This window comes from Meleagris gallopavo, chromosome Z, assembly GCF_000146605.3.
Source record: "Meleagris gallopavo isolate NT-WF06-2002-E0010 breed Aviagen turkey brand Nicholas breeding stock chromosome Z, Turkey_5.1, whole genome shotgun sequence".
Lineage (NCBI taxonomy): Eukaryota > Metazoa > Chordata > Aves > Galliformes > Phasianidae > Meleagris > Meleagris gallopavo.
This window is the reverse complement of record NC_015041.2, coordinates 536,910-546,675: the sequence shown is the minus strand read 5'-3', so window position 1 is coordinate 546,675 and position 9,766 is coordinate 536,910.

Genomic DNA, 9,766 nt, shown 5'->3' with positions numbered 1-9,766 from the left:
AAGGCTGCGGGGTGACCTCATTGCAGCCTTTCAGTACCTAAAGGGAGCCTACAAACAGGAGGGGAGTCAGCTCTTTGAAAGGGTTGGTAACTGCAGGGCAAGGGGAAATGGTTTGAAGTCGAGGGAGGGAAGACCGAGTTTGGATGTCAGGGGGAAGTTCTTTACAGAGAGAGTGGTGAGGTGCTGGAACAGCTGCCCAGAGAGGCTGTGGATGCCCCGTCCATCCCTGGAGGTGTTGAAGGCCAGGTTGGATGGGACCCTGGGCAGCCTGGGCTGGTCTTAAATGTGGAGGTTGGTGGCCCTGCATGTGGCAGGGGTTTGGAGATTCATGATCCTTGAGGTCCCTTCCAACCCGGGCAATTCTGTGATTCTGTATATGATTCAGTGCAAGAGAATAAGTAATTTAGCAGAGAGGTTATTTCCCATGTGAATTCAAGCCACATTTCAGGACAAAGAAAAGTAGTTATCACTGTTCTTACTTAAAGGATGTAAGATCAGTGCTCAAAAATGATGGTAATTCTACGGATAGCAAAGGAATTGGCCTTTCTAACACACTCATTGTTTCTGCCTGGCAGCAGCATACTTGTGAAACAGTTAACTGGCTTACTTGGGGAACAGTGTTTGCTTGTTTGTTTTTAATATTCATCTATCCAACTGCAGAGCTGCGTCAGCATTCATTAGTCTATATGCTGGGTAGAGTAGATGAGCTGCATCCAGATCCGTGTCTCACCTCCTGCGTGCAGACCGGTGAGCCATGTCCTCGCTCCCACGGCACTCAGAACCACTGGTGGCCGTATCTGCACCACAGAAAGGCTGTTAATAGCCTTTAATGGGATACACTCAGCTTACTGACATAAATAACAGGATTGTTACAGGACAGAGCTCAGAGATTAGCTCAGCCACTTGTTCCTAAAATGGTACTTGATGCTGACTGGACTGAGAAACACTCATTAAAATATTCAACACTCATTATCCAAAACAAAGGATGGACTTTGTGTTCTGCCAGGCATTCTGGATGCAGAACGTAGCTCAATGCATGGAACAAAGGGCACATTCAGAATCCATGTATTGCAGGAGATGTGTAATAAGGTCAGTCATTCATCATATCAGAGCAGGACCTTGTCCCGGAGAAGCACAGATGCATGTTCTTGAAAGAGTCAGAAAAAGACAAGAGCAGAGTGCAAGGCAATTCAAGATTTCTTCTCCAAGTTACAAAGCAAGAGAACAGCTTCTACCCTATTTTTTATGGTCTCCCTGGTATTGAAGGGCCCAGAACTGGGCACAGCACTCCAGGTGTTGCCAACAGGGCTGAGTAGAAGGGAACAATCCATTCTCTCGACCTGCTGGCATCAACATTCCAAAGGACTTTTAAGAGCGAGAACAAGAGAAGATGGAACACTTTACCTTGTATGGGCCACTTCTGAATGACTCCGTTAGATGAATTTGTTAACACAATATAGAAGAATAAACAAAAACACCTTCTAAAGTGAAAGGAACTTCAGAACAGTATACTTTCCCACATCAACTTTCAATCCCGTAAGGTAACCTACATAGATATCAACAAAGTGCAAGCAAAAAGAAAGCTTCCATATTAATGAAAAACAAAAGCACTGACTCAGATGCAATGGATTCTGAGTGACCAGGCTGAAATATGTTGGGTTAAGCAAACTGCATTTACCATCAAAGGGTTCCTGCCTTCACAACCATGCATTCCCAACACCTCCCAGCAGTGATCTCCCTCTCCTGCAGCCACAAAGGCTGATCAGCAGGCATGTCTGCCAGAAAACGTGCCCAACAGGAGAGATTAACTGTATGCCAGCTCAATCCATGGAGCTGATTGGGTTTGCTGCTTGTGGTCACTACACCTATGGATGGGAAGGGGTCAGGTCAGACTGATCAGCTGCAACCTGAAAAGACATGACAGCTCGTCAAGCTGATGAACTTAAGCAGGGAATGGCATAGCTACAGGCTGGAGAAAACAGCACTGGAGAGGAAAGGCAAGAGTCCCTCCCAGGAAGCAAGAAACCAACACGGGATGAGAAAGTGACTAACACAGAAAATAGGCCCAACGGGCAGGCTGCCAAAGATGCAAGGTAGTAAATAAGAGTGAGATATTAGCATTAATCACTAAGCTTGTAAGCTTTTGCAACAGCCTTGTCTTGTTCCATTTTAATTATCTCTAAGAAAAAATCATAGCAGCTTTGTAGCCCAGTAATTTTCCAGCCAGCTCACACAAGCTAGCCAAAACAACCAACACTAACATTGCCAATCAGATGAAATAAAGCAAAGACTCTTACGAGCAGTTTTTCCTGAAAACACTGCTTAAATGAAAAGGGTCTGACTTTTGCCTGTTGTTACTCTTTTCAGCAGCACTTATTTCTGATACTGATGCCCCTCAAGTCCCTTCACTAACTTCCCAAGGAACTGCAGAGGTTTGGAGAAATGTTGAAGTGCCACCATCTCCAAGTTGAGGTGCAACATGCATCGGCCTTCTGTTTTCTGACACAGCTACCATTTGAGCTCAGAAAAGTAAAGGGAAGGGGACAAACTTTTCCCTTCCTTGCTGCTGCTGGAAGGTCCTTCACCCACACCTTCTCCATACAGCTGACCACAAAGAATCACAGAGTGCAACCATCAAATATGCCAAGCTGAATGGGATCGCCAAGTCCAGCTCCTGTGCCCACACAGCACCAATGTCCAACAGCAGTGTCCCAGCTTCTCCTGGAGCTCCAGCAGCTTGGGGCTATTGCCACTGTGCTGGGGATGTGACTCTATGCCCACCACCCTCTGGGGCAGTGCCATTTCCTAACCTCCACCTGACCACCCCTGCTGCATGCTCCATGCCATTCCATGCATATTCCTTCAAAGTGTTGGTCAACCCAACTGTTCTACTGGTATGCAAAACCTACTACTGTATTTGCTGCTATTTTCTAAGTATTTCAGCACCCATCAACTGTAAAGTACCATCAACCAAAAGCGAAGTCAGAAAATTGAAAAACCAAGAAAATAAAATGCACACCTTGCCCTGTTTTGATGCAGCTTTTAGCTATTTAAAGCATTTATGTAATATAAGGACCCAAAAAAAAAATCTCTCAAGGAAAAATACTTTTCTCAAGTGACCACCTACTGCAGCTCATCCCCTGTATCCACTTAACGACACACATTTAACTTCCTTCCATTTAACTGTAAGTCTCTATTTTTCTAACAGAGTAATCTCTACAGTTGATAAAGCAGCCATTAGGCTACATAGGACCAGAGGCTGAGGTGACATCAATGGCCAGTCCAGCAGTGGTGAGGGGCTTACACCTCTTCCAAAAAGAACAATGACTGCTGCCTTTGTCTAAAATATAAAGAGAACAGAATGCAACCAGAGATCAGGCACCAAACCCAAAGGTTAATAACCCCTTTTCAGGCATCAAACCTTAACAGTAAAGGCCAGATAAGCATCAAGCATTTCCTCATAACGTGGCATTTAATAACTACAAGTTCCTTGTTTATCTTAAATATGTAATTGTCGTTAATTATTTTGTTTTACAGAAACTTTTGTTTCCCTCAATTGAAAGAATCAGAATCTTTCTTTTAAATTGTTATTTCTTTGTTAAGAATCTTGGCAAACTCATACCATCTTTGTTTCTCAGTGCAACAGTACCAAGCAATAAAGTCCTTGATACCCATGATCCAGCAGAAGTCTGACAAACACTTGCCTCCTACAAGGCCACGGGAATCACAAAGCAGCTCACTCCAAGCTTCCACCCAGCTTGACAGACTGTGAGAGGGCTCTGCAGCCCCTCCAGCCCTCACCCATCCAGGGATGTGGAAATTCAGGTGGAACCTTCCTAGTTTGCTGGTCACGTTTCTTGTTTCTTCTCCCAGAGGGGACCACAGCACTGCTCACATGGACGGCTGCTGTGGGGCAGGAGGTCCCCCCCGCCTTCTCCTCCTGCCTATGGGGCAACCTCTCCCCATGCCACGTGCTCCCTCCTGCAGCCACCTTGACGTCCATGGCGCTAACTGCCTGGACAGAAAGGATGAGGGGGGGAGGGGGGCACAGAGCTTCAGACACATATGCCAGCCACAAGTTTGGTGAGAGGGAGCACAAGGGCCTCGTTAAGCTGAGAGCTCATTAGTTACCAGGTATAAAGCACTGCTGTTGTTTGCTTCCACTGTTCCACTTCACTCTGCAGCATCTCCTGCTCCCCACAGCACAGGGTCAGCCATTTCTGCAGGTTGCATGCCCAGAGGAAAGGAGGAGCAGCTGTCAGAAGGCAGGGACAAGATCAGGACATCCAGCAGGAAAAAATACAGACAGCACTTCTACTTAGAAAAAAAAAAAAGGGGGGGGAAAGAGGGGGCCTGTTGCTAGGCAAGCACATGACTTATGTGAATGTCAAAGGTGGAAAATTCAGGAAGTGCAGACAAGATCTGTAGATGGCTTTTCTCACATAAGGGCACTGGATTTCCAGAGACATCACGGAAGAAAATACAAGAGCAGCTCTCAGTGACTGCAACTGCCCTCACGCTGCAGTCTCCAAGTGCTGTGGAGCACTGGAGTTCCCCCATTGTGGCTCTTAGGCACACTCCACCCAGGGACAGGGCCCAGCACTCAGCACACGACCCCATGGCCGTCCCAGTCCTCTTCCCAGCCCTCAGCAGCACAGGGAGTTCAACAGGCAGAGGGCACCTGGAGAGCAAAACGAGCCCAGGACACGCACAGGGGATTGCCTGAGCCAGGTGGGAGCAGCCTCAGGTCAGACCCTGGCACAACACAGTCAGCAGGGTAACAGCCCCAAGCCCATTGCTAGGATCACCCTCCAGCCACAGCAGTGCCTTGGCTCCGCGATACCATCGGGACAGCACTGGGATTCCATCACGATGCTGACAAAACCAGCCGGTGCTAAAATGCAAGTTTCCACAGCAATGCCAACAATGACACACGGGGCCTTTGTCACACATTCCTCTGCTATCACGTCCTATCAGCAGATGCATTTCAGCTCACATTGCTGCACAGGGCTGAGGACCCTCATTTCATTTCCCAAATGCTGGAGTTGTGATATTTGAAGCACACATCCTAAGCTACCAAAAATCAGAGGTGACTGCGACGTTTAGGGACACCTATTAAATATTACAACCTTCAAACTCCCCTTCACAGGTATTCTTCTGCACCGCATAATGGCTTAGCCTCTTGTGCAAGCCTTGGCAATCCCAAACAAAGCCTGTGTCACTCATAGGGCACCGACGAGCCAGAGCAAGCAGCGCCTCGTTCGTGAGCTGCTTACCATAGCTGGGAGGTGGAAATGCACTCACCCCAGTTACATGTGCTGAGTTACATCCAACTGTCTCCAAGTGCAGGAAATGCAGAACAAGAGCGTGGCTACAGCACGCATTACAGAGCTGGCTAGGCTCAAAATAGCATCACAGCACATGGCAGGAACATAGCAGGACAACAGTGCATTTACGCTGTCAGTTGGACGAGAGAACAAGGCAGATCTCTGCTCGATCCACTCACGCAGGTGTAGAAGCATTTTCTTTTTAATTACTGTCATTTAAATCAATCAAAATGCAATGATGTGAAATCACGACTGAGGTCCTTAGAAAGACGCACCAGTTCCAACCCAAGTTCTGGATGCATTCTAAGGGGAAGAGGTACATTTCTGCCATATGTGGTCAAAAGATAACTGAAGTGTTCCACAAAAATTTAAAAAATATTAAGCCACTTTAACTCTCTTAATTCTACGGATTATGTGGACATCTGTTAGAAGTCAGTTCTGAAGAACCCATGGCTCTGACAGCTCTCCCAGAATCTTGCCTTAAGAGAAGGAACCCAACGGGTGACAAATGGCCTCCCTGCTAATTAACACCTGCTTAGTTAAGATTCATTCACAGCTCTTTGTCTTTTAAGCCCCAGTCCTTCACAGCAGCACTTCACAGCCATCCGCACCTCCCACGCTGCTTCTGGACACAAGGCTCCCCAGCCCCAGGCGAGGTCCCAGCACTACTCACCCCTATGCTGATTGCAGATCCTGCCTTTATCCCAGCCTTACTGATGCCCCGCTGGCCCCTTCCTCTTGCCCAGCTCCCGAGGCACTGCGAGTGCCCCAGCAGCACCACAAGCCCATATGAGCCATACGGACAAGGAACCAAACAGGTCCAGCCAAAGCCCCTGCAGATCTATTGAGCAGATGGTCACCAGATCAAGGAGATGCCACATTACATTTGTATTTTCAGCTATTAATAATGGAGAAGAACACACAAATCCATAACCGACTGGTTAGCCAACGCGAAGCTATCTCCTAACCTGTGGGATAAAGGCTCACGGGAGCCTTCTAGAACACAAATTCTAGGAAGGAGAAAAACAACGCTCTGAGAAGCTGCTGCACTACCTCAGCAGCTCTGGAGACTTCAGTGACTGGATGTGATTAGGACTGGAGGTCTCTGCTGCTCAAACGAGTGCTGAGCTCAGAGCCGCTGCCCAGTGTCCATCCGGGCCGTGGGAGGCTCCAGCCATGCGCCAGCACTGAGCTGTACTGCACACTGAGGATCGGGTGCACAAAGACGTACGTGGCAGGTAGAACACTGAGCATTTCTTTGACAAGTTGAAAAATAAAAAGCTGTACAAAGTGCATGTGCAATTGCTACTCATCAAGACTTCAGTGAAGCTACAGTGACACAGCACAGGAAGACTTTTAGTCAAACCACAGATCCCCAGTCAGCACCAGAAAGGAGAGAAGCTCGGAGGCATTCTCAACCTGCTAATGCCCTGATAACGACTGGGCTTGGCTCATACCAAGTCTCTTACCAACCATGTCTGTTAGAAGAGGATTAGCTTCAGAACAGCCAGCAAAAGGCCGCAACCAGACCTAGCCAGGGAACTGGCAATGTGTTGATGGAGGAGACCGTAAGGTTCAGAGGCAGGGAGGTGTTACTGGCAGAGAACTGAGGAAATGAGACACATCAAACTACCTCATAAGCCTGCTCTCAGTGATTGCAGGTGAATCTCCACTAGGGATATCACCAGGACACAGATGTGTCACCGTGCCACTCAGACCAACCCGCACTGCAGGGGGAAATGGAACGGCACAGCTCCCTGCCACCTGCACCAAACAACATGCCTTCTCAGGCCAGAGCACTGCCAGTCAGCCTTACTCACCTACTGCTTCTACAGGAACCAGCAGCATGGTGTCTGCTGTTTTCCCACATCTGAAGAACGTTAACTTTGCTCTAAGGACACTGGAAATGAGGAATTAAACATTAAATGGTGGGCCTTGACCAGGCGGAACTGGGACAAAACCAATAGATGGCAACGATGAGAAGCAACGCCTTCTACCTCCACAATCCCTACTGCTGATGCTTGGGTTTAAAATATATTTGCAGTCATTAAAAACAGTACAGTTCCCCACTCAGAAAAGCAGTGTATTGTAAGCAAGGCAGTAAGCTGCTGCTTACTGCTTCGAAAGCAGCAATTCTGCTGCTTTGTTTGAAAGCTGAACCCCATCAGCAGGAAGCAGAGATGCAGGTTTGTCCACACGCTGCCTCCCACCAACCACTGCCATCAACACGAACATCACAACGGGAGCTTGTCCGTTTACCACCATTCCTTCACCACTCCTCTGACTCCACATCTCCAACAGCTACAACTCTCCAGCATAGCCAGGAGATGGGCAGCTGTCTGCAGACAATAATGCATATTGATTCACAACGGGCCTGAGACAAAAAGAAGAAAGCAGGAACTCCCTTCCAGCAGTGGAAATCCACTAGCCTGGTACCTCTTTGATAAACTGCATGCATCTGGGGGCTACTGAACTGATCCTGATGCAAGGAGAGCAATCAATTTCAAGGTCTTGTTTGAATCCCACACTGCAACAGATTTCAAGTCCCCAGCAGGCAGCAGTTCAAGCCAGTGCCCGGGACGAGCACAGCACAAAATCAGCTCCTCACACAGCCACCGCTTTTCCAGCCCTTTTCCTCCTGGTCACAGCCATCCTGCTCCTTCCCTTCAGGCACACCTCATGCTCCTCTAACAACAGAAGGAACTCTCCCTCCTTTCCCCAGGCCAATTTGTTATCAAGGGGAGAAAGATGCAGAACAGAACCTCTTACAGGAGCAGCCAGTTCAGCTTCATTTCCACCCATTTTCTGTCCCCACCACAGATGGCCACTTCGCCTCCACTGAGGCTTTTCCCCAGCAGGGCACTGTCATTTCCAACATCTTTACACTGCACTATTTTTCAGTAGTATAAGGCCTGGGAAGCAGTAAAAAGAATGCTGAACTGAGCAGCGACATTTGGTGATGTACTAGACACAATGTCAGACTAAATCTGAGATGACAATCTTCTTGACCCCACCAGGCCCCACATCCAAACCTTTGCCAGAAGTACAACACATTGCTAGAAGTACAACAGCTGGGCAACAACAGCAGATCCCCATATGGCACTGCTGGACACAACTCAGTGTGCTTCACAGGCAACCACACGGCAGCACCTGGAACCCAACTGATTGCCTCCTTCCAAAGTCCCACTGCAATAGTGCCTGAGTGCAAGAGCTCATCCAGAACAGCACACAACCACTGCTGCTTTACAGCCAGGAGTTGGCTATTATACAGATGATTTCAACTCTAAACATCTGTAAGATACAACATACATACAAGAACTGGAATAATGAAGATACCCCTTAGTTCGTAAGAAGTATATAGAAGTATATACCAACTAAAGGTAGACCTGGGCCAGCAAAGGGCTTCCCATGCTAAAAGGAAACACTAAGAATAAGATAGAGGCAACACTAAAATGCTGCTACCTCCCAGCTTCCATGCACTGAGAGCTCAAGAACCTGTCAGAGACAGGAACTCTGTACCTCTGAACTCAAAACCAAGACAGCGAGGCAGCCTGCTTGCAGTGAAGAATTGGGCTTCACTCAGCTGTGCTGGTTTGCTGCGGTTTGATTTGCAACCACAGAATTGAGGTCTGATGACTGCAAGACTTCACCTGCCACCGTGTGATAGCCAAACCATCTCAAAGGCCGGGCGCGAGGAGGTGTGAAGACAACTCTTCAGTTCAGCCAATACTATTTTTTTTTCCCCAAGAAGAAATATTAATCTTGTAAGTTTATTCAGATAGACAGAAAAAATAGTATTGAGTGAAGTGCCTCTGATTTAGCAAAAGAAAATAATGGATTTTTCACACAGACACAGTGAAAGTAGGGAATAAACGTAGTGCTGAGAACATGAAGAAATGTTCCTACTCTAATTTCCTAACGAGAAAAAAGTGAAATATCTTTATTTCAAAAGCTGATGAGTTGAAGTGAGTGATTTCCATGCACAGCATCAGGCGGGACGCAGGGCTGACGCTCTCTCATCTTTCCCCAGCAGGGCTGAGTGAATAGATATGGGAGATCTGCAAACAGAGCACAGGAACAAAGCCTTGGCTCTCCTCCCCACACACATCCCATAGCACTAATTCCTTGCTGCCTGTTTATCTCCCGCATCATTTCATTACTGGGAAATAAAATGCTGTCTCTTCCTCTGAAAAACTTCACCACAGCAGCAGAATGGAGCGCAGTGCTGTGATGGCTGCAGAGTGCACATGGCCACCACATGCCAGGGCAGCATCCCCAGGTCCTCACATTGGTCCCACGAGGAAGGGGACAGCAGCAGAGCAATCAGGAACCGCCGCAGGCCTCCTCCTGCTGGAGCTGCCCCATCATTCCCACCCTCCCCACGCAGTATGGTAACCTACACAAAGCCGTTCAAAAAAGAGTAAGACTGGGAACAATTT